Here is a 25291-nt window from a genome sequence, read left to right as displayed (position 1 = left end):
AGGCCTCCTTAGCGCTGTTGGGGCCGGTGTGGAGGCTAAGCAAGCTATTGCCCAGAGTTGCAGCGTGGGGCCCGTGATTAGAATAGGCACCGAGGCGAGAATTAACAGGTCCGAGGAAATTGAGCCCGAGACCCCGCCGAGGCGGGAATCGAACCCTGGTCCCTGGCCAGAACTCTGCATCAGGGTCTGCCGCTCTAACCATTGACCCTTACTCCTCCAGTAAGTAGAGCAGTGGCTCTACTTACTCAGTGAGACGTCGACATTGACTGGGATAGTGCTGAGGTGGAGCATGTCCCAGCTAGGTAATACATTGCCATCTCTGGTAGTGAGGCTTCAGATCACAATAGTCCTGTTACTGCCCCTGCGCTAGTCTGCGGCCGTTGTGAGGTCCCCTTAGGTGGCATCTTCATCGTTGTCTCCGGGGGATTTGAGCGCCACTACTAGCGCCTCCCAAGCTTTTGCACCTTCTAGCGCCTTCTCACTCCCTGTCCGTTTTGCTATCTGTACTCTGATCACCCCTTCACATTCGGCTCACTTAAGGAATTCTGCTTTCCACCTTGCTATGCTTGGACCCTGTTTCGCTTTACAATGCATGGTTATGTTTCTCTCGGCAGGAGTAGACCCAAATCTAAAAATGTACTAGTGATTTTATTCTTGGCATGTGAGGGAACCAGTGTAAGATGCAGCGTTTCAAGTTCGGCTCTATCTCTCTATCAGTGAGATCTGATAATAGAGTTGTTAGCTCCTCCCAACAGCGGTCTAGGAATGGACAGTCCCAGAGCATGTGTTTAAAATCTGTGCCTGCTGCACAGCATCGCGAGCAAGCCACCGAGTGGGTTGGGAAGTACTTATTGAGCTTTTCCGGAGTAAGGTATGTTCTATGGAAAATGTGGAAATGCACTAAATGGAACCTTGCATTCCGGGTACTCTTCCAGGCTCTCTCCACCAACTCCCTCCAGGACTTGTCCGGGATATCCTCCCCAATATCAGTTTCCCACTTGAGGTTCAGGTCAGTCAGGAGAAGTAGTGATTCCAACGTCATTCATCTATATAGACATGTTTACTGCTTTGATTCTAGCTGCTGCCATCACTACGTACTGGCAGCCCAGTGATATCTTTGGCTCTGTGAGATCCAACCCCCAGTGTTTTCGGATAGCTGCAGTTAGGGCTGTATACAGTAGGAAATCTCCCCCGCACAGATCACAACAAGCTTGTAGGTCATTACACAGGAGAATGGCTCCCTCTTCATACAGGTCTTCTATGCTAGTCAGCCCCGGCTCCGGTCAAGCCCCCAACCTCTGCCAGTTACCTCCGTGGGGCAGGGTCTTGCACATAAGTAATGAGATTTCCGGTGCATAGGGGCATCTAATGTTGGTCCGCCGCAGACATCTGTTCCAGCATTTTCAGGCTGTGCTAAGTTCCAGGGTGAGGGCTGTAGCCTTGACAGGGAGCCGCAGGATAATGCATGGTAGGAGAGGTAGGGTCCCGAATTCCTCTCTAGGCTATTCTTCCTCTCTGGTGTCACTCACTACCCACTGCATGAGCCATTGAAATTGTGCTGCCAAATAATAGGTCTCCTAATCAGGGACCGCTAGGCCCCCCTCTGCTCTCTGTCGCATAAGAATAGCGAGCACCACTCTACGTCTGCCAGTGCCCTAAATGAAGCCTGTGATCATCGATTGGAGCTGTACGAAGTATTTTGCCAGGATCCAAATCGGTAAGGTCCCAAAGTAATATAATTACTTCTGGAGGGTGACCATTTTGCCACTATGCCTGCGACTGATAATGGTAGAGAACCCCAGAATTCAAAGTTATGTTTCGCTCCTCCGATGGCCTTCCTTATGTTACCCTCTAGGATGTCTTCCTGGCCATGGTATATTTGCGTACTCAGGTATTGTAGGCATTGTCTTCCCATGCCACCCCCTCCGTTTCTTGTGGGCCTATTCTGCCCCTTCACACAGGAAACAGGCAGGACTTTGTCCAATTCACTTTAAATTCTGCGACTCTACTGAGTGCTTGCAGCAGGTTTTTCGCCCCTAAGTTTCATTCCAGAATCAGCTAGAAAAAGCAAAAGGTCATCGGCATATAATGCTATGTGGAGCACGTTGAGCCCTGGGTATGCCCGCCCCAACCTGGCCCGCGCTGCCAATCAATATATTGCTTCCATAATCGGATTTTTTCATGGAAGGGGTTGTTAACATTCTGGATCACGTCGGACTCGAAGAAGTGTACGTACAGGCAGGCTAGGCTGGGAGTGAACGTGCGCCCCATCAATGCCCCATACACTTGAAGATAATAGTTGCCTTCAAACTCAAAGAAGTTCCTTATTAGTGCAAGGTGGGCCAGATCAAGAACGAACTCCTTGGGGGTAAATACAAGTATATCACTTGTATTTTTATTAGAGTAAATAACGCATCTCTTGTGTGTAGTATCGTGTGCAGCAGTCTAGTGTTTAGGATAGACTCGTGGGAGGAGCAGGAAAGGGAGGAGCAGGAAAAAGGGAATGGGAAGTTAGTTACGGGTAGGCACGTAAGAACAAAGACGTGTTAAACCCTACTCCGGGCTCCTGTGGTAATTAAGGGGAAGGTGTGACAATGGCGACGAGGGTGGGATGAGTACTGAAGCCCACATTGCCTAAAACCCCTGCCGCCCGTGAACGGCCAAAGAACAGAGAGCCTGCAGCCCGTGTCGGCGCAGCGTGTGAAGAGCGCGAAATCGGAATGCTCCACACGCCGTGCCTGAATGCTGCCCCAGGATCCAACGACCGGTGACCGCAAAAGCTGCCTGCACTGGTGGAGGGCCACCCGGAGCGTCCCTGATTCGGGAGAAACGTCCGGAAATAAAGAAATACGGCGCGAAAGCGGCATAGAAGCCAGAGAGCGCCCAGAAGCCAGAGAGCACCCGGGGACAAACTGCCACGATCGGCGGTACAAGGGTGAGTCCCAAAGGCCTGGAAGCCTGATTCAAAGACTAGACAAGAGACTTAGGCCAGCGGTGTGTGAGCCAACTCCACGATCAGGCGATCGTGTGAAGCCCTGACTAGCAAGCGCTGTTGAGCGCTGGAGCCGCCTAAAGCCGAGCTCTGCTTGGCGCCCAAAAATCGGGAGCTCACTCCCGATGCGTGAGATTTGGCACGCGGTCGTCGAGTGAGCGCGCGACCGAAGAAAAGTGAGGTGGGAGCCTACCCCGACCTCACCTGGATGCTGCAGCGCTGCAAAAAGGTGAAGGGACCTGGAGAAGAGTTGCTGCCTCTGAGACCGGCTGTCGGTGAGTCCTGGACGAATCAGCACTGATTAGAATGAATGGAGAGGAAGTCTCGTGTTAACTGAGACTTCAGCGACGGCGGCCATCTTGAAGTCAGGCAGCCTGTAGAGACACCCCTGTTCAAATGCCAAGCGGCCATCTTTAAGTCAGGCAAGCAGAGCTTGGAAATGAGCATTGAAAAAAAACATAGGAAACAAGCATTGGCGCACAGAATAAACAAGCACTGGCAATAGCAAACAGAATAAGCACATGCAAATGCAAGGGACAGAATAAGAAAATAAACACAAGCAAAAGCAACAATAAAGACAAACAAACACGAGCGACTGCAAAAGAGCAAGATCAACAAACCCAAGTAAATGAAAAAGGGTAAGAAGAAAACAAGCACGAGCAAAGGCAAGTACCAAAGTAAACTTCAGAACCACGTGAAGACAAACAATTAAAGGTAGAAGAAGCGAAAGCGGGAACTCACAGAGCCACGAGTCACGCATGGTGCAGCTGAATGGTGGCCATTTGACCTCAGGAGATCCAAGCCTAACTCACTGATCATACCGAGACAGTCGCGCCAGGGGCCGACAACATACAATAGTCACTCGAGCGCAGCGAATCTTACCAAAACCTAAGGAAACGACCAAACAAAGACTATCGGCCGAGGGGGGGTCAGCAAAAGAATACAGGAAGGAAAGGGAACAGTCCTGTGACATTGTTATACATTTCACCATCATGTCGGCGAGAGAAGAAACACACACATCTAAACCCTGCATTGAAATACCATCCCCGGTGACGCAGACCAACAATCAGAGTTTGAGTCTCCAATGGAACAGGTGGCTGGAATCACTGGATGACTTTCTTGAAACAACTGGTGAGCGAAGGGATGGAAAACGTCTACTCTTGCTACTTCAACTTGTAGGTCATGAAGGCCGACGCTTAATCTGAACATTTTCAGCAAAAGACACAGAGACTTATGGAAAACTCAAAGAGACGCTACGCGCTCATTTCGACACAAAGGACGACGTGGATCAAGAACGCATTGCCTTCAATGCGGCACGGCAGGAACCCGGAGAATCATTACCAAACTTCATAACAAGGCTACAAAGTCTAGTGCACCACTGCCATTTCAACACATTTACAGATGAGGAAGCAGTTCGACTCCGGGTAATTGAAGGGTGCACAAAACCTGAAACAAAATGCAAGATCCTTCAAGGGCAGTTCTCGCTAAAAGAAATCATCAGGAGGGCTGACGTTGGAGAGCGGGTTAAAGCAAGACAATCAAGACAATCAGCAAAAGAACTGCACCCGAATGCAAGTCACGAAGATAAAAGAATGGAGACGTCTCTCATGTCTGTGGAGAAAGTCCAAGAAACAAACAAAATCAGAAAGAGGGATGGCGAAGGCAGAATAGAGACAAGACAGTGGAAGAAACCAAGTGACGTGAAACACCCTGAGTTAATAATACAAAAGGCAGTGAAGGATGATTACGACAGCCTCACTGATACGTCTTCATTGAATCATTCAACAGACATCACAAACTATTCGGATGAAGCATCAAGTGAGACAAACCACACAAAGGAGACAGATGACAGTCTGCTCAATGGATATGTGGGCAGGACCAAATACAGACGAGTGGACAAGTCACGCCAACTCTGGACACCGGTATACGAACACACTCGAGCAACACACTGCCCATCAAATGTTGTAGACTCTTCTGAAGAAGCACCAAGCAGGAAGACCCATTACACAAGTGTCACTGCCGTTAGTGCACCCAACAAACGAGAAGAAGAAACAAATCACATGAGGCGTGGTAAGCCACTCAGGCACCGGAAAGAGATAGGCATGTGCACTAAAGACATCCACGACAATGAGAAAACTGGGGAGAGACAGTTAATGTCATGTGAGAGAGACAGCGATCAAATGCTCCACGACCAGACCAAAGAAATAAATGCGTGGCTAGCAAATAACCTATCCACAGCAATAACACAAAAGACACCTCAAAAGCTACACTCACAAAAATGTCTTACAGATGACTCCGACTCCAGGAGCATGTCATCACAGCCTACCAGCTCAAGAAATGTATCTGTCAAAACGCTCTCAAAGAAACGTTCTCAGAGGAAATCAGCAAAAGGCTCCTCCAATTCAGAAAACATGTCTGTACGGTCATTCTGGTCAACCGAGTCAAGGTCCTTACAATGCTCATGGCACCAATCACCAAACTGCACAATAGAATCAGAGAACATTTTCCCCGTCCAGAGCAGCATATCTCACGTCAATGACTCAAAATATTTGATCACCCCACAATACAACACGTCATGTCAGTCACGGTTATCTCTAGACATAAAGAATATACCGGCACCCCTGAAGGGATCCGCGAGGCTGACTCAACGCGCTTGCAGAAGGAAACCAGATATACGGGACAGCACCCACCGGGTGAGAAAGGACTACCCTGCCACTCAGCAAGGAAGGTAAAATGGGTGGATAAGGAAGAAACATACACATGCCCGGATGATCAAAGAGTCCACCAGTTCCAAATGCGAGTGGGAGTGGGTGAGACAAACAGGGTCAACAAATGAGACCAAATCGAGCCACCCATGTCAGATAGTGCCTTACTGACTGGTATGCATGACTCGGAACAAGAGGACATTGCTGCCCCCGACCGGAAGAGACAAAAGGAAGTAAAATCTCATGCAGATGTTCGGAAGAGAACCAGAACACCGTCCACTCTTGAAGGAGATCGAGCGTCAGTCGAACGAAAGCTACCAAGAAAGACAGATTGCCGCTATCGAGCTGAGCCATCACCTGTCACTTCCCAAAAGGCAACCACGATCGCGTGAGAATCTGGAAATGAGTGGATAACTCGGAAGGTTATTGGAAATCGCAACGAATATGAGAACCAGAGGATCACACACAATGTCTCGCACTTTCAAAGGCGCACTCCCGCAGTCAAGGATACTCTTGTCAAGGCAGCCGACAGCTCGAACAATGCAGTGTCTTCAACAGACTATACCTTGCCAACGCCTGAGGAGCTGACTGAGCCTAAGCCTGGAACGGCAACATGTCTATGACCCATATGGACAATCTGCAGACCTGTGCGGCCAGTCAAGAAACCATAAACATGTTTGAAGTTAACTCTATTTTGTTAAGAAAGGGGGAGCTGTAGTATCATGTGCAGCAGTCTAGTGTTTAGGATAGACTCGTGGGAGGAGCAGGAAAGGGAGGAGTAGGAAACGGGGAATGGGAAGTTAGTTACGGGTAGGCACGTAAGAATAAAGACGTGTTAAACCCTACTCCGGGCTCCTGTGGTAATTAAGGGGAAGGCGTGACATTGTGCTTTAAAACTCTAGTTGCTGACCCCTTCCTTCCATTCAAAGGCCGAGAAGTATTAAAGTATTAAAGTATTTTATTGTGATGATTATTTAAAATCTTACAACATAGCGCATATAAAAGAGACTTTTAAAATATATGTTACAGCATAAAATCGCATAAAATTATCATTGCAGGACCTTTACAGACAATTAAGTTTTTACAGTAGTAACGTCTTCTAGTTTCCTTTTAACCACATCGATGCTATGCATTTTCCCGCTGTGTGCTGGAAACAACAAAAACACATGTTACATGACGAGCTGGGCTCGTCATCAGCGTAGCAGGAGGCTACCTCATGACGAGCCCAGCTCGTCATGAGTGTGGAAGGGGTTAACCAGCAGCAGAAACTTTACGAAGAATGCGTTAAGAGCAATATCGTTTGGGTCCATACACTTAATCACTGCCTGCCTGCATGTCCGTATGCCTCGTGATTTTAAAGGAAACTTGAGCATTGATTTTCTCTCTTGCAGGAGTGCAGGGCAGATACACAAAAGATGTTGAATGTCTTCTTCGCCCATGTTACATAATCTACATTTCGTTTGAGTTTCTTGAAATTCCCATGGCGGAAGATGGCATCGGCCTGGCAGGGATCCATATCTTGCTTTAATGAGCACCTGCTTATTTTTTTCCGTCCACGGGGTTTTCAGATATTGTTGTATCTCCTTCTTTTTATAGCCATTTAGCACCGTCCAGGCATGTTTTCTGTTGGTGAGGGTAGCCTTGTCCTTTAAAATGGATAGGTGGTCTACAGCTTTATTAATGATTTTCTTAAATGAAGACTTGGTTATGTTCATTTCCCATATCGGCATAACCCCAAATTCATTAATCGCATCTCTAAGGTAGAGAGCTGCACTAGAGTTAGTGTCCTTCTTAATTTCTCTCCATAGGAGCAAAGATATCTCATTTTGATGGTCACTTTTTATTTGGTTCCAAACTTTAATAAAGTGGCCTTGCCTTGTACCGTGTTGATTTGTTAGGCCGAACTCCATCCTTACTTGTGCTGGGGAAGCGTTCACTGGGAGATGGAAAAGCGCTCGGTATACTCTGGTCATAATTTTATTCAAAGTATCACTATCTTTACCCATAAGTGCTTCACTCCCATATGTAATAGTGGGTAGGAGTTTTGCACCAACAATGCTCAGAAGAGGACCATAGGTCAGGCTAGGGGGAGACTTTTGCACAGTTCTAAATGCAGCAATTAATGTGTTTGCTTTCCAATTAGCATCAGCTTTTTGAAGATGGTAATTGCCCTTTGCATCGAATAGTACCCCCAGGTATTTGTAAACCTCAACTTGTTCAAGCTCGATTTTATCCATGCACCATTTACTTTTTTGTTTTGTCTTTGCGTTTTTAGCAACTACCATAATCTTAGTTTTGTTCTCGTTTATAACCATTCCATTCTCTTTTGAGTAGGTATAGGTCCTTTTCATTAATCGCTGAAGGCCCACTTTTGTGTGACTCATAAGTATGACATCGTCGGCATACATCAAACTTGTGAGCCATCTATCAGCTAATTTCGGCGGATGGGCATTTTCATTGTCCAATAACCCTGGTAGGTCAGCAAGAAACAAATTAAAAAGAAGGGGGGCTAAAACACAACCCTGCTTCAATCCTTCATTTGCTGGGATCTCAGTAGATAGTGTGTGCCCGTCACCCATCCTCACCCTCACCCATGTCTCTGAGTATAGAAGGCGAACTAGCTTGAGCAATGGAGCTGGAATTTTCATTTTTTCTAGTTTGTCCCAGAGTAATTTTCAATTTACGCAGTCAAATGCCGATTTGAAATCTATAAAGCAAAGATATAAAGGTCGATTTAATCTAAGCGATTTGTTCATAAGTAAGGCGAGAATCATTATGTTAGTAGTCGTTCCTAGTCCTTGAATAAAGCCTGTTTGATTTAAAGGCATTCTTTTTTCTTCCGTCACCCAGTCAGTTAGTTTAGTTAGTATTAATCTGGCAAATAGCTTGGCATCCGAGTATTGCAATGTTATCAACCTGTAATTTTCCGGCAGTGCCCAATTTCCTTTTTTAAATATTGGAGTTATTAGGGATCCACTCCATGACTTAGGTACCCTACCAGTCATCACAACTTCTAAGTACAACTTCTGTAGGATTGTTGCCCATAGATCCGGATTTTCTTTCAAAAGTGCAAATGGAATTCCATTTGGTCCTGGGGCGCCATTCTTCTGTCGTTTTATAAGTTTAATTAGCTCTTCTTTTTCTATGGGAAATTGCATATCCGTATCACTATCTTGGTAGATAAAGTCATTCACATTGTCAGTTTTACGCCCCTGTTGCATTTCCATTGAGGAAGTGTGTATAAGTTCTTGATTCAGATGTCTCCTTAGGAACTTGACCCATTCCTGCTCAGTTAAGGGAGATGAGACTACTTGCTTGTTGGGTCTAGCAAGGCCATTAATAATGTACCAAAAGTCTCTTGAGTTCTTCAGTTTACTGGCGTGGAATATTTTTGCCCAAATAGCTTGTTTCGCTTTGTTTTTCTCGCTCCATATTAGTTTCTTCAAGTTCTGGTTTAGTAACTTTAGATTTCCAAGATTTTCCGTTTTTAGATACGGTTTTTTGCTTAGTCTGATAATCCTATTTCGTTCTTTCTTCAGTGATCTTATTGTATGTGGGAGGTTTAAATAAGCTTTGTTTTCCTTCTTCTGGACATTCCCATATTTAGACCTTTTTTTCCTGTTTGCCCTTGTGATGTAGTCAACATCCCAGTCAGGTTTTTCCATTGTTCAAATGCTGTTTTTGTTGCAGTATCTTTCATGCATTTTTCCACGAACTTTTCCACTTGCTCATTAATTTCATCTTTATTACCTAAATTCCAAATCAATTTTTTATAGTTAGTAGTACCGCAATGCCCTTGGACCATCTGATAGGTCTTTTTCATAGTTATTCCAATATCCATTAGTATTGTCTGCTGGGCACGATCACTCACGTTTACTTTCGTTAGTTGGTATGAGGTGATGCTTTGGAACATATATAGGGTTGTCATGGTGTAATCAATCCTGGATTTTGTCTTGTGCCCAAAATAACTGTATCTTGGTGGAACATCCGTTTTTAGTCTGCCGTTAAGTATTCGAAGACCCATAGCTTCCATATCCTTTACAAATTTCTGACCCATTTTGTTTTTATTGGAGTTATTATTAGTCCCTAGATCCTGCTCAGGTATTAACCATTGATGGTTTTGCAGTTCCGTGGCTTCATCTCTTAAGTGTTGAGACATTAAATTGAGGTTAAAGTCCCCGGTAATCAAAAAATCTGCTATTGGGTCCTCGAGCATTCTATTAATTAGTACATTGTTCAGCGTTCCACATGTTTTCTCCCTACTCTTATTAGTGGGCAATATATAAACAGTAATCAAATATATTGTTCTAGGTTTTTGATTATTTATTTTATAGGTAAGTTTGACCATCAGAATGTTCGACTCATCTATTTCCACTAGCTCATGGTCAGTGTGCAACGCATTAGAAATGAATATAGCCTGCCCCCCACTGGCTCGCCCAAACTTTTGGTCTTTTTTTGCGTTTTCATAGTAACCTGCATAACCATGTAGCATAAATGGGTTAGATTCCCATGTTTCCTGCAGCACTACGATATCAGGGTTTCCCACTATCGAGTCTATATATGCGTTGTTAATTTTCCCCCTCAAACCGTTAATGTTCCAGGAACATAGACTTATTATTTCTTTGTTTATGCTGTTAGCTCCTATTTGTAGTTGACTACTGTATCATTGTGTCTGGTTACTATGGAGTGCCAAGTTAATCCATTTTTCATTTATTTCTGTGTTTCTTTCTACCTCTTTTTGCAAGGTGTGACATTCATTTTTTTCTGGTGATCTGCCAAGTGCATTTTTAAGGACTGATACAGTCTTTGTCCCTACCTTTTTTTGATCCAGTGGAGTATCAGCTTCTATAAAAGGGGTAGGGTAAACCTCTGGGATTTGTTTGGTGAGTATTATGCCCCAGGATTTAAATATCTTATGCTCCTTCATTATCTGGTCAGCTATGAATGTTGATGATAGTGAGATTAAGGTTGGGGTCTGGCTACTCTGGTCATCCTCCATAAATTGTACAGATATAATGTCTTTAGTTGCAATGTTATTGAGTGAAGGTATGCATTTAAAAAGTCGCAGTAAATTCCCTCGATTAAGAATGTCGTGTCTACCTCTAGAGCGGAATTCTGGTGTAAATTTAAGTTTCTCACTAATTTCAGTAGTGTGTTGATTTGCAGCCTCCTTTATCTTAGTTTGTTTCGTTGTATAGCTTACTGTTTTATTCCCATCCATGCTTTTAATCTGCAAATAATCACGTTCGGATGTTATATCAAGGCTATTTACTGCCCTTCTCTCTAACAGGACGATGTCTTTTTTTGTATCTTCCTTCATACCTGCCTTAAGATGAGGAATCATTGTTTCCGTCTCGTTAATAGATATGACTCCATTCGTTGTATCAGGGTTATAAGTAATTTGATCTCTTTCTTTTTAATTTTGGTTTTCATCCTGGTTAGGTTCCTTTTGCAGACTCTCTGGCATATTGTTTTTTACTCGTACTTCCACTATTCTATTTTCTTCCCATACCGGAATTTGTGATTCGTTTATTTTGTCAGATTTTATTGAACCACGGTCGTTTAGTGGTTTTTTTCCGAAGATAGGGAAGAAGTTGTTAGATCCGGAGCTAGGTAATTTGAGTTCCTCAGATGGTTTACTTGTGATAATCAGCTTCGGTTTATCATTTTTTCTTGCTTAGCGCAGCTTTTTCTTTTGGCGTTTTGTCATCGTAGAGAAGCCATCTGACTCAGTGTCATTCAGATTTTGGTCGTTTTTGGAGACTGTACACGTAGCTTCACATAGGATTTCATTTTCCAGTTGATCCTTTGCCTGTGAGATATGTAAGTTAACTGTATCGTCAGATTGTCTTATTAGATGTTGTGATTCTGTGGGATTAGAGTTGTCCGTGCCAACCCCAGGTGTAATTTTTTCCATTCCCATCCTACTGGCGATGTTCGTTTTAGAGTTATCCTTACTATGATGGATGGTTCTTTTAGCGTCATCTAATATGCTTGTTAGTACTGCAGGTAGGGCTGATAGCTTATCCATGATAGGCACATAAATGCAGTCAGAAGATGTTTTTTCATTATCTCTTTGTGCTCTGATTATCAGATCATTTAATTGGGCCACTTTGTTGTCAATCCACGCCACGTTGTTTGCCATCATTTTTAGAAGGTCAATTTGTATATCCATTTTATTTGATTGGTAGTGAAGGGCTTCTAGCGTAAGGGTTGATGTTTGGTAGAATATATCCCATGGTTTGACTCCACCCTGATGTTTAGCTCCTATTTCTAGTGTTTCATACTTGGATTGCTCAGCTTCCACGGAGTCTATAGTTTGCTCCCTAGTTTCAACCATTTTACCACCGTTGTCAGCCTGTTCCTTGGGTATGTTATTAGTCTGAGTGCTCCTTTGGGGTTCCTGATGATGATCTGTGTGTATTTCAGTTTCCTCAGGGCTTGTGCCCGACATTTTAATTATCTCAACATTGACTTCAAAAGGGATCCTTTGTGTTGTTTGCCCTACTTGCTCAGTCCTTTCTTGGCAGTCTTGTTGGTTGGATTCCATTGATTGCAACAGCAATTTGTTTGCGGTGATGGCATCCAGGTTAGACGTTACAGACATATTAGTTTCTTTCGTCGTTGCTATATAGCAATTTCTCATATCTTTTGCAGGTTCTTCCTGAGTTTTCCACGGCTGTTGGGCTCCAGTTTGTGTTTCTAGGACCATAGATTCATTTTCATTCCAGATATATTCTATTTGGTCCAGCTCTTTAATTTCTTTGTTGTTTTGTGACTGATTTAAGGCCTCAGTGTTAGTATTAGTATTAGTTTTAATAGGTTTCATGGGTGTTTGTAATTTGTCCTTGTTCGTTTCCATTATCATTGACATCATACCACCGCTGGATCCTTCAAAAATTGGAATTTGTCTGGTAATTTACCAGATTTCTCGAACATCCGCGCAATCGGGGAAATAAGAGATTGGTTCTGATCTGTAGTGTTTATTTTTAGTTTTTTTGCTATATTTGATTGCTGCAGTTTTTTTGTGCGTTTAGTTGCTGTTCCCACAGTCCTTACCTTTCCTGATCTCATGTCTAGGACTGTGCCTTTGGTTTATATATTTGCTTTTGCTCCTTGTAGGTACGATTTTGGTACGTTATAGTACACTAGCACAGACTTTATACTCCCCTCTTATAGAGACACGAGTCTAGAACATAGGAATTCCAAACTTCTCTGTGCACTACCAAGCCTGTCTACTCCTTTTAGGGCTCTGGAACCCTACCGTTTGCTGATCAACATGACAGGTTAAACAGAGCCAGGAGCAGCTGCCGTCATGGGGCAGCACTGGAGTAAGGGCGGAGTAAGGGCGGGTTAGGGTTGGAGCGTATTCAAATCCACAAATCCACAGAGCCTGAGTGATGTGTTGTATATGATCCGGAACCCCAAAAGTTCCAGTCTAGTCACAATTTAATCGTGTCCTTTCCTGAGTTCTCCTGGGTAGAGGCTATGGATGTGAAATTTTTCACCTCGCCCCACCAACCGTTGACCTATTAACCCTATTAACACAATAACCCAGAGGTAGGAGATATATATGGAAGACGAAACCCCCTACCTCTTCAGATGTAGTTTTGGTCACGCAAATGCAGTCCGTAGTCCGTAATCCGTGGTCTGATCCTTGAGTAGGTCAAAGGCAAAAAAATGTTTAAAAAAACAAACAAACAGGTCCCCCCCCCCTGGTTGGCAGTGCTGTTTTCACAGGCAGTTTTCACCGGCAGCAGCAGTCTAACGGGACTCCAAACGATCCCCTTTTCAATTCTTGCAGAGTCCCAGGTTACAGGTTACAAAGAGCAGGCTCGCACCAGCACTGGCGCAGGCGGAGGCAGCACTAGCAGGCACAGGCGGAGGCAGAGGGGTGCTGTTATCTCAGCGCTCAGCCTCAAGACTCAGCCCAGCCCAGGCAGCGCTCACACCTGTGTAGAGAGCCACTCGGGCTCTCCAATACATTGTATCTTTTCCCCCACGCACGCATGCACACCCCGGGGCGGGCTCGCGCCGGGGATATAAATAAAGAAGCGGAAGACCGCTCGGGGTCTTTCCAGCTAACCCGTATCCAGTGCCCGTGTCATCTCTTGTGTGGTTACTCACCACGTGCTAGGCCTCCATTCCACAGTGCCACATTGGCGACGAGACCGGCTCTTAGCCACGCGTGCCCCACAGCAGACGGCGGTGCCGCGTCGCCTGCATCCAGCTGCGGTGCCCACCCGCGCTGCTGTGTCGTCCCGACTCCCGAGGCCCGCCCACGCGTCTCCCGTGAGGGAGCGCCTTCAGCTGGCGGGGCTCGCGGGGAGTCGGTGTGCAGGTTGCTGATCCCGGCGGGTGAGTGCCTTTCTCTGCCCCGCCTGCGTGATCCGTCACAGAGCCCCCCCTCCCGGCAGGAGCGGAAGCGGAGCAGGAGCTCCTTACGCGGCCGCACCACGTGGCCTGGCGAGGCTTCCTCGGCCCCAGCCTCCCCCAAGGTGAGCGCACGCTCGGCACGCCGACGGCGGCCCCCCTTGGCCTGATCATCGAGTGTCTGTAGAGGTGACGACGATTCCACCCACAAGACATATAGAAACAAACATTGGCTGCTGCAACTGGCCTCCCGGGTGCCCCACGTTCCTGGCCTCCAAGGGAAGCAGAATAAGGGAGAAATATTGGCGGACCTAAAAAGGGGGGTGGACCACACACATCCCACCCTACCCAGTTGCCTGTGCCGCCAATAAGCACGAGTAAAGACAAGGAACTCCTCGCTACACAAAGGTGTTTGGTAGCGCAGGCAAACTAATACCACCGATGTCGGTCATAGTGACGGGGGCGGCCCAGGATGGGGCAGGCCAGAACGCACCTCCAGTGGTCCAGCCACCGCCTGTCCAGCCACCGCCCGTCCAGCCACCACCAGTGATGCCTGTACCCCAGCAACAGGCCCAGGCTCAGGCAGGAGCACCCCAGCAGGCGGCACCCGCCCACCTTCACTCTGGCGCAGCGCCCATCCCCCACTTCAGCGAAACGGCGGACCCGGCTACGGCAGCGCAGAGATGGAAGGCGTGGGTCGGGAGGCTCAACCTCTATTTCAGAGGCACAAGAGAAACGGACGGAACTGTGAAAAGATCACTCCTCATACTGTACGGGGGGCCCGAGATTTACGAACTCTTTGAGTCACTCCCCAACACCGGCCTTGATCACGACTACGACGCTGCGGTCGCAGCCCTTAATGCGCACTTTGACCCCCAGATCAATAACGATTTCGAGAAGTTTAAATTCAAACGAGCCTGGCAGACCGACGCGGAGTCGGTTGACATGTACTATGCCCGTCTTCGCCGACTTGCGAGCACGTGCCCGTTCACCAACCCCCGGGATGAAATAAGAGACCAGATTATCGTGGGGTGCAGGTCAAAACTGCTCAGAAAGCTGATCCTCAGACAACCAGGCATATCGCTTGATGAGATACTAATCCTAGCCAGGTCGCACGAACTGTCGGATGCCAGGGCAGAGGAGATGGAGGCCGCGTTACGCACGCCAGTGATTGCCCCCCCTGCGGTGAAGATGACGCCGATAAAGGAAGAAAGGATTGATGCCATACAGGGAAGATTCCCGCCAACGAGACAACGGAACGTTCCACCAAGAGGAAGCCAGTGCGGGTATTGCGGAGCGGATCACTCAGCCACTGCCACCTGTAGCGCGAAAGGAAAGACGTGCCTCAAATGCGGGCGCATGAACCACTTTGCCGCTGTCTGTAGAGGAGGAAAATTCCGGTCAGCCGGACCGCGTGCCAAAGCAGTGACGCAGCATATCCGACGGCTGTCCCTCGACCAAGACCGCCCCCTCCAGATCACCAGGCCCAGGAAAGACGGCCGAGATATGAGGATGACGAGGATGACGAGGTGTATGTCATCTCTTACGTGAGCAGAGCGTCCACAAGAAGAAGGCCGCCGCCCATGTGTTCCGTTGCAGTCGATGGCACTGAAGTCAAAGCCCTGATCGACACGGGGGCATCCGTGAACGTCATGGATTCCGACCAATACGAGATGATGTCTCCGAAACCCATCCTGACGCCCTCAGCAGCAAGGATCTACACGTACGGGGGCACTGAGCCACTCCCGCTTAGAGGGATGATTCAAGCAACGGTAGTCAACGGCGAGTACTCCACTGAAACCAAGTTCCACATCACTGAAGGGAAGAAAGGTACGCTTCTGAGCTGTCACACAGCAGAGGACCTTGGCCTGGTGTTCTTCGCCAATCAAGTGCATCAGGCGCACGCAGACTTCATGCTAAAGGACTTCCCGGAGCTGTTCAAGGGCTTAGGGAAACTAAAAGGGCGAAAGTTTAAATTGCATATAGACACGTCAGTTAAACCCATGGCGCTCCGCCACCGGAGGGTGCCTTTCAACCTAAGGCCACAAGTCGAGGAGGAGCTCCGGAAGCTTGAAGACCTGGGAGTAATCGAGAAGGTGTCGGGCCCGACACCCTGGGTCTCTCCATTGGTAGTCGCACCAAAGCCGAAACAACCAGGGGCGATCCGACTGTGTGTGGACATGAGGCTACCCAACACCGCAGTCAAACGTGAACGGCACATCACCCCCACCATAGATGATATTGTCGCGGACCTCAATGGAGCGAAATGGTTTTCAAAATTGGACCTCAACTCGGGCTACCACCAGCTTGAATTGGAGCCAACCAGCAGGTACATCACCACGTTCTCGACCCACGTGGGGTTGAGACGCTACACCCGACTCAGCTTCGGCGTATCCTCAGCGGCTGAGGTCTTCCAAAATGCCATTCGTGAGGTATTATCAGGACTGAAGGGGGTGATTAACCTCAGCGATGATATCCTGGTGTACTCGGCGACTCTGGAGGAACATCACACCAACCTGAGGGCAACTCTCCAAAGACTCGCAGTCAGCGGGTTAACGCTACATCGGGCCAAGTGCTCCTTCTACCAGGAGTCCATTGACTTTTTTGGGTATGTTTTCACGCGGGAAGGTCTGAAGGTAGACCCCAAGAAAGCAGAGGCAATCAAGGCGGCCAGCACCCCAAGGAACCCCACAGAGGTGCGCAGTTTTCTGGACATGGCAACCTACTGTGGTCGGTTCATACCCAACTTGGCCGCGATCGCGGAGCCCCTCAGAGCCCTCACCAGAGCTGATCAGAAGTGGGACTGGACAGGATCAGCCAACAAGGCCTTCCAAGCAGTCAATGCCAGCCTTCTCGAGGACACCACCATGGCCTACTTCCAACCACGACGCAAGACTGAGCTAATTGTTGACGCCAGTCCCGTAGGACTTGGGGCGGTCTTCCTGCAAGAGTATGGACCGGAAGAGTGGAAACCAGTTGCATACGCTAGCAAAGCACTGTCAGACACCGAGACTAGGTATGCCCAAATTGAAAGAGAGGCCCTGGCCATCAAGTGGGCGTGTCAACCCTTCCACCTATACCTTTGCGGACAAGAGTTCACGGTGGTAACTGATCACAAGCCGCTGCTGCCCCTTTTTGCAGGATCTTCTCGGTTGGCGCCCCCGCGCATCGAACGCTGGGCGGTTCAACTACAAGGGTACCATTTCAAGATCGCATTCCGTCCAGGCGCCCACAACCCAGCTGACTATCTGTCCCGGCACCCGGATGTCGTCAACCAGTATCCTCCCAAAGACGAAGGTACAGAAGCTGAGGAGTTTGTCCACATGATCTCACAGGCGGCCTGTCCGGAGAACATGTCACTCAAAGAGATTGGCGAAGCTACCGCCACGGACGAAACACTGGTGAGAGTTCGCCAGGCTCTAGAAGGAAATAGGTGGGCCCATTTTCTTGATGGCGCCTCGAACCTCCGGCCGGAAGTGAGCCATGCCCGACAGCAACTGTGGCAAATACGCAACGAACTGAGCATGGGGGATGAAGGAATCATCCTAAGAGGACATCTCATCGTCGTACCGGAAAGTCTCCAACAAAGAGCTCTAAGTCTGGCGCATATAGGACACCAAGGCATGGCCAAGACGAAAGCACGTCTCCGGAGCAAAGTGTGGTTTCCGGCCATGGACAGCCAAGTAGATGCCATGATACGGGCCTGCCATGCCTGCACCATCACTGGCGGCGATCCGGCCCCAGCACCGGTGATCACAGAGGAGGCGCCCCAGACGCCCTGGACACATCTCAGCATAGACTTTGGCAGTTTTCCAGACGGGAGACATATGCTTGTCCTGGTCGACTCCTTTTCAAAGTTTCCAGTAGTTGAAGTCATATCATCCACTGCATTCCCACAAGTCAGAAAAGTATTGAGCCGCGTCTTCGCAACAATGGGGCTGCCGGAGGAAATCAAGTCGGATAACGGACCCCCTTTTCAAGGGAGGGAGTTTCAGCTATACCTGGAAAGCCTGCGAATCAAACACAGGAAAATCACCCCTTTGTGGCCGCAGGCCAATGGGGAAGTCGAAAGACTAATGCGAACATTGAACAGAGCGCTTAGAATTGCGTCGGACAACGGGGATGACCTGGAAATAGCCCTCGACCAATTCCTGGGAGCCTATAGACAAACGCCTCACTCCACGACAAAATGTGCTCCGGCCCATGTGCTTTTCAAGCGGGCACCCCGAGACAGCATCCCGACCGACAGCACGTGGGTGCCAGCAGAGAGAGATGCCGAAACCATTCAAGCGAGAAGGCAGAACACCAACGCAAAAGCAAGTGAGCATCGTCATGCCAAAGAACCTAGCCTGAGAGAAGGAGACCTGGTAGTTGTCAAAGACCGCCATCCGGGCAGGAAGTTCCGCACACCCTACGAGTCGGAAGTGTGGAGAGTGGACAAGGTACAGGGGACAATGGTAACAGCGGAACGAAATGGACACACGGTGACGAGAAATGTGTCCTGCTTCAAGAAAGTCACCGGAATGACAGGAAGATCACGACCTGAAGAAGGGATAGAAGAAGGAGAATATGAAAACCTGGAAGGCGGCAGAAGCCCGGACTGGTCAACAGCAGCCCAGCAACATGGGGCAAGTCCACCTAGGCCGACGTCACCGAATCTGGTCACAGGTCAGGGCCGACCTATAGCCACAGGTGCAGAAGAAGGTACCGAGGCAGCCCCGGCTGGGGTTGCCGAGCCAACTGGTGCCAGGAACCCAAGATACAGTCTAAGGCCCAATCCTAGACCCAACCTGCGGATGAGAGACTTTGTGTGGACATCCCCATGAACAGTGGTCCGGCATCTGCTGCGTGATCAGAACTAAATTTAAGGAGGGATGGAGAGAGCCACTCGGGCTCTCCAATACATTGTATCTTTTCCCCCACGCACGCATGCACACCCCGGGGCGGGCTCGCGCCGGGGATATAAATAAAGAAGCGGAAGACCGCTCGGGGTCTTTCCAGCTAACCCGTATCCAGTGCCCGTGTCATCTCTTGTGTGGTTACTCACCACGTGCTAGGCCTCCATTCCACAGTGCCACAACCTGCTCACGCCTGCGCCTGCCCACGTTGCCTGCTCCTCCCACACTCTTTCCGTGTACCTGCCGTGGTATGAATGTGAAGCACCCAGCAGACCAACAGAGGGCTGTCCGTCGAGCCCAGTGAATCCCGGCACCCGAGCCGCTCGTGCCCTGTATGGTCCGTATGCTCCGCTGCTCCTTGATGGATACGAAGGTACGATGATGGAGTGTAAGGAGCGAGCAGGAGCGAAAGCACCACTTCGGTGAGGCGTTCTCCGTGAGGCGTTCTCCGTGAATGGCGTTTCCTGGCTCCAACACAACTCGTGAGCTCCCTCCAGTGGCCAACATGCAAAAAGGCCGAGAAGACGTCTGGCTGATCAGCTCATACTCCTCCTGTTCTCTTTGCTTATCGTCTGCGATCCTCCCGGCCCTGGTGCCTTCCCAGCAGGCAGGGCTCTGTGCAGACCCTTCATGCTATTTTTAACCCACCCTGACCCTCCTTGCACTCCCTTCAGCCCTGGCCTTATTATTTCTTTTTTTTGTTGGCGTATTTATATAGCACGAACTTTACATGAGCACCGTATTTACATTACACATTCAGGCCCTTTCTTGATAATATGGCCCTAAGTGATTTGCTCAGAATCACAGGATGAGGAGGCGACCCCGAGGCTCGAACCCTTGGAGGCATCTTCGACTGAACCACGATGCAGTATCGGAGCGCACGTGCGCCGTGGCGCGGGTCCGACCATTGAAGCTGGGTGAAGGGGGTTTTGCAAAAAAAGATCTCTCCGGGCCTGCGCAATTTCCGGTTGTTTGTGCTAATCTACATCATCGGGGTTTGATGCTACAGCGCCCCCCCCTGTTCAGTGCATTTGGTGACTTCCTATTGTCAGAGCTGTCTAATAAGGCAAAGTTCGAGGATCGCCTGTGAGCCGGGCTGACAATGTAAACCGGAGCGTGGCCCTCTGTCGGCAGTCAGTAGAATTGCAGTCTTTAGTCTGAAGGAAATCTCAAATGAGGCCAGAGTATAGAAGAGATGGCAAATCCAGCATACCCATAATGCATCTGTGTAAAGCATAGAACTGTCGCAACAGCAAAGACCGTTATCGATAATTATTGGACATTGAATTTGAAACTGTTAGGTAACATAAGAACTGGTTCTTTTGGCAATACCCAAGGACTCTGAATTCGGCCGCTCTAACTTTACCATGTATATTAAACATGAATACTCCGTGTGAAGCGTCAGATGGTATCATATTGTTAATACTATTACTTAAATTAGTTGCACTTCGTGTGGCGCTGATGATGGTAATTCGATCAAATTTTTGAAAGATCTTCGTACAGTTGCGGAGATCCGATAAGTTAGTGCACAAATAGATCACTCAATCAGAAATTGTCACTTTTTTAAGCGATGCTATATAGCACGGACTTTACACGAGAGTGTCAGAGCGCTTTTCAATAGGAACGGAACTGAAACATGTCAACATTACAAGTGAACAAATTGCAAAAGTTAGATTACACAAGGCAAAATTGACAATCGAGATCAAACAAAATACAAGAGGTAGCAAACGGTGCATAACAGGAGGAAAAAGTGACGTGTGCAGGTTACAAAAGCGTACAAAGTGCAAGTAGAGGTATAATACTGCAATAAATGGAGGACACACTCAAACACAAGAATAAACGTTACGTGGGCAATGGTGGCACTTGTGCAAGTATCGAAAGCAAACAAAATGTAAGAGGTAGCAAACAGTGGGGCATATTATGAAGGGGGTTTATCTCCGCTTTTTTGGCTTTAAAAGCCAAGAAAGCGGAGATAAAATTATCTCCCTATTATCTAGCTGTCGCTAACACCAGTTAGCGACAGCTAGTAGGAGATAGCGACCATCTTGAGCCCCGCTTTGCATGTCAGTGAAATTTATCACTAATGACATGCAAAGTGTGCATGCCAAGATGTTAGCGACTGGAAACAGTCGCTAACATCGCTATCTCCTATTACCGACTTTTGGAGATATATTCGCGCTAAGCGCGAATATATCCAAAAGCTAACACCTGCCCCTGAGCAGTTCTTAGCCATGTTATCCAATGGTAGGTGGATAACATGGCTAAGAGCATTAGCTCGGTAATGCATGAATATCGCTGACTTTTCAGCGATATTTATGCATTTCGGCCGATTTTTATCGCTTAGGAGATAAACCTTGATAATAGCAAGGTTCCTAAGCGATACAAATCGCCGCAGCTCGGCGATAAAAATATTGCCGCTAAGCCAACATAGCGATAATTATCGCTAGTTGTTGGTAATATGCCCCTGTGTGTTACAAGAGAAAAGTGACGTGTGCATGTTACAAAAGAGTACCAAACACAGGTAAAAGGGAATTACTGCAATAAATGGCAGTCTCTCAAACCACAAGAACACACTGGGAAGGCACTTCCATAGTCATGGAGAATAGAAATTTTGTATACTAAAAGGTCTTCCTTCAGATAATAGAGAGGGCATGAATTAACTTTGGAAGTGTCTTTGAAGGAGGAGAACTTTGAGGTCAGTTTTGAAGGCCAAAGTAGAATAAGAATGTTTAATTTTAATAGAATTTATTGAACACGAAACGTGAATGCAGTAAAACGTCTGTGCTCTTCTGAAACTGAAATGTGCTTACATTTCCCATAATCCCCCACTCCGCTCTACGTAACGCTATAATCCCCATTGAAGGCCTCTGTTAGCCGTCCGTGGCATCCCAGGCTTTAGTCTCCGTTGAACTCGATTAGGGACTTTGAGAACAAGCACTGGTAAATCCAGTTTACACATAATGCATTGCAAGCACCGAACTGCCAGCAGACGAAACAAGCACTGGCATAGCCGGTATGTCTCGCCTTTGGGACCTTATAAGTGTTTAGCCATGCAACAGTTGATGTTATTGCACCAAGGATATTGTGCTGTATAACGAAATACTTATAAGGTCCAAAAGGCAAGACCTATTGGCTATGCCTAATGCAGGTTATAAATGGGGAGTCTACAACACTCAACTGGATAAATGCCTAAGGCACCCTTCCATCCTAAACAGGCTCGGATACCACAGAATAATACGGCAAGTAGCCAAGTACCTTAGCCACATGCCCCAGTGAATTATCAAACTTTACTCTGATACAGCATATGTTGGACCCGGCCTCGTGGCGTGGTCCTACCCCTCCCGCATGGCGGGCCCTGGACGACATCGGCCCTCCATCCAGCCTCGGGCACACCTCTGCACGCCCTCCAAACCACCAGATCCGCCACCCGGCGGCCCACAACCACTGACACAGCACCCTCGGGCCGCCCCAGCATTACCGGTCTGGTGCCCCTGGTTTCGATCACCCTCCGGCCTCCCTGGGCTCTGGCTCCACCCCTGCTGCTGGGTGTCTGGACACCATCATCCCGGCCCCTCTGACCCCCAGGCAAGAGGGTCCGGACATCAAAGGACTCCAGACCTATACCTGGGCCAGCCCCTGAGTAGGACGGCAGTTGTATCCCGGAGTCGAGAAGCCCTGCTGACGCTGTCGCGGCACCCTGACACGAACTCCCCTTGCTGTTCTACCTGGAACCTGCTGGCGCTGCCGCGGTCCATCTTCGTTGTAACCTCTTTGGGACCTGCTGGCGCTGCCGCGGTCCATCGTTGCTGTAACCATCTTGGAACCTGCTGGCGCTGCCGCGGTCCACACTCGCTGAACCATCTTGGAACCTGCTGGCGCTGCCGCGGTCCACACTCGCTGGTCCATCTTGGAGCCTGCTGGCGCTGCCGCGGCCCAACCTCCCGGAGCTCCCCAGCTCGAGGATTGAGAGCTGTGCATAGAGTCTCCTTGCAACCGACCATCTATAAGACTGTCCCGCTACCTTGCCCCTTTGCACGAGACTCTCCAGATCTCGGAATCTGCTGTATACATTGAAACAATACTTATTGCCATATAAAGATTGAAAACTCTATCAACGTGTGGTGTATATTTGTAGGGGTGTGGTTACTCTGCTGTAAGATTCTAGGAGAGGGCCCTCCCGTTGGAGGCCTCCCGACATCGCTCGGTCCCTTCTCTGAAGGAGGGGTAGACCTAGGGGTGGTCAGTCAGACTCCTTCTGCCTCCCCCGGGTTCGCCTTTCTAACAGCATATGATAGCTTTCTCCACCAGCAGATGACGGGTGTCCAGGCAAGGATATATGCCTCCATACATATGCGTCCGCTCATATATTGAGGCATTGTCAAAACACAGGGGCAGATTTATGAAGGCCTTGCGCCGCCGGTGCGTCATTTTTAACATGGGAAAAAGTGACGCACCGGCGGCGCAAGGCCTTCATAAATAAGGCCGACAGTTCTTCCAGCTCGGGAGTGGTGAGGATTAGATTTGGTCGTAGCATGGATGAGACATGGACAAACTGTTGTACTCAAACACAATACATTTCTATGAACCACTGGCATAAACCTATATATTATAAATTAACATAATTGTGTCATACTACTCAGAATCTACACAAAGCTCATCCACACAAAAGGTCTGCATGCTATTGCTGCACACACCCCACTGCGGTTTCCACCACCCTGCCTGGGAATGTCCCAAAATCCATGAGTTCTGGAAATTCACCTGCGAAACACTTTCTGACATTACAGTCAGACACCTTGAGATGTCCCAATTAATCCATCTCCTTGGACACTATGCTTGGATTCTCCTTAATATTAGGAGCTAACAAACGGACAACCACTATTAGCTAATGACAGAGGGGCTTATGTAAAAAGTTCAATCGGGTCGGGGACAATCGATATTTGCCCGGCGGTATTGCCTCTGTGACCCCCTAGTTATTTAAAACAATGAAGAGGCAGGCGCTGGAGACTGGAAAGCAGGAAACAAGGTTTTTTTTATTCTCTCCGGAGGAGAACACAACGAAACGGACAGAAGGTATCGTTCTGAGGTGCTCTAACTTACGTTTGAGGCCTGGCCCCTTATATACAGTGTTTATGGTTTTTATTACAGTTTACATACATGTGACAAAGCTTTGATATACGGAAGACATACCCGGAATCCCCCCTTTGGGGCCCGTTCCCACACACATTTACAGTTGAAATCCCCACCCTAGTCATAACAGGTGATGAGTATCACGCAGCTGGATATTCCGCCGATTCACGGAATGTGGGGGGTTTGATCGGATCTCATGGAGTGGGGGGCTTTGATCAACCCGGGGATCCTTTGATGGGGGAGGCTTCCTATTGTACGGGGAGGGGCAAGGAATGGTATCGGCAGAGCTGGGTGTCGGCCTGGGGACGGGGAAGACAAAACGGGCACACAGGGAAAAAGGGGGTTTGCATCTAAGGGCCGGAGATCATGAAAGGAAAGCAGGGAGGCGTCGCGCTGGGAACAGGATGAGAGCCTGGGGCAGAGCAGCGCCGAAGAGGGGTTTATGACTCAAGGCAGGTGCAAGCAGGGGGTGGTCAGCGTGCGGGCTTAGCGAAGGCAAAGGGCTATGTCAGGGGCCAGCGGCATGCAAAAGGGTTTGTTCTGATCGGGGCATCTTAAAATGGCGGGCGCGCACGACAAAAGTGTGGCATCGGGGAAGAGGCAAGATGGCGCAGATAATGTTCACCAAAACGCACTAATTTTCCACAGTCCTCCCTTTAACATATTCAAGACATCTTGCTGGTTCATTTCCTATTCGGTTCTACTGTGGTGAGTATGAGAAAGAAAACGGTAGGAACCCTAGATGAAAAGAGTTGTAAATAATAAATTTTTAGGTTTCTAGTTTTTAGGAGGTACACCTATTTGATAAACTTTGATAAACTTGTTCAGCAGGAAAGTCATAGGAATGCAATACAAAAAACGGTTCTGCAGCGAGAGCAGCAAGTACATATCATAACGTGAACTGGCAGGTTATTACATATTTCGGATTCGGATTGGAGCAGGATCAATACAATGGCGGCTGGGAGAGAAATGAGGCGTAGCAAAACGGTGGTTGAGGATGTCGAATGTTCGAAGTTTTATGAGTTCTCATTGTTCTTTGTGGTCTTTCGTTGGCGCTGTTGAGCACCGGCGGTGGAGCTACAAGTCCAGCTCTGTTCTAAGTTCTGCGTTGCAGGGCACGACCCTTTCCTCGCGTTTCTGGTCGGAAAGGTCCTTTTCGCCCTGTGTCCTTTGAGGTGATTGTCAGAAAGTTCCGA

Source organism: Lissotriton helveticus, chromosome 11, assembly GCF_964261635.1.
Source record: "Lissotriton helveticus chromosome 11, aLisHel1.1, whole genome shotgun sequence".
In the NCBI taxonomy this organism is placed as follows: Eukaryota; Metazoa; Chordata; class Amphibia; order Caudata; family Salamandridae; genus Lissotriton; species Lissotriton helveticus.
Note: the sequence above shows the minus strand (reverse complement) of the source record.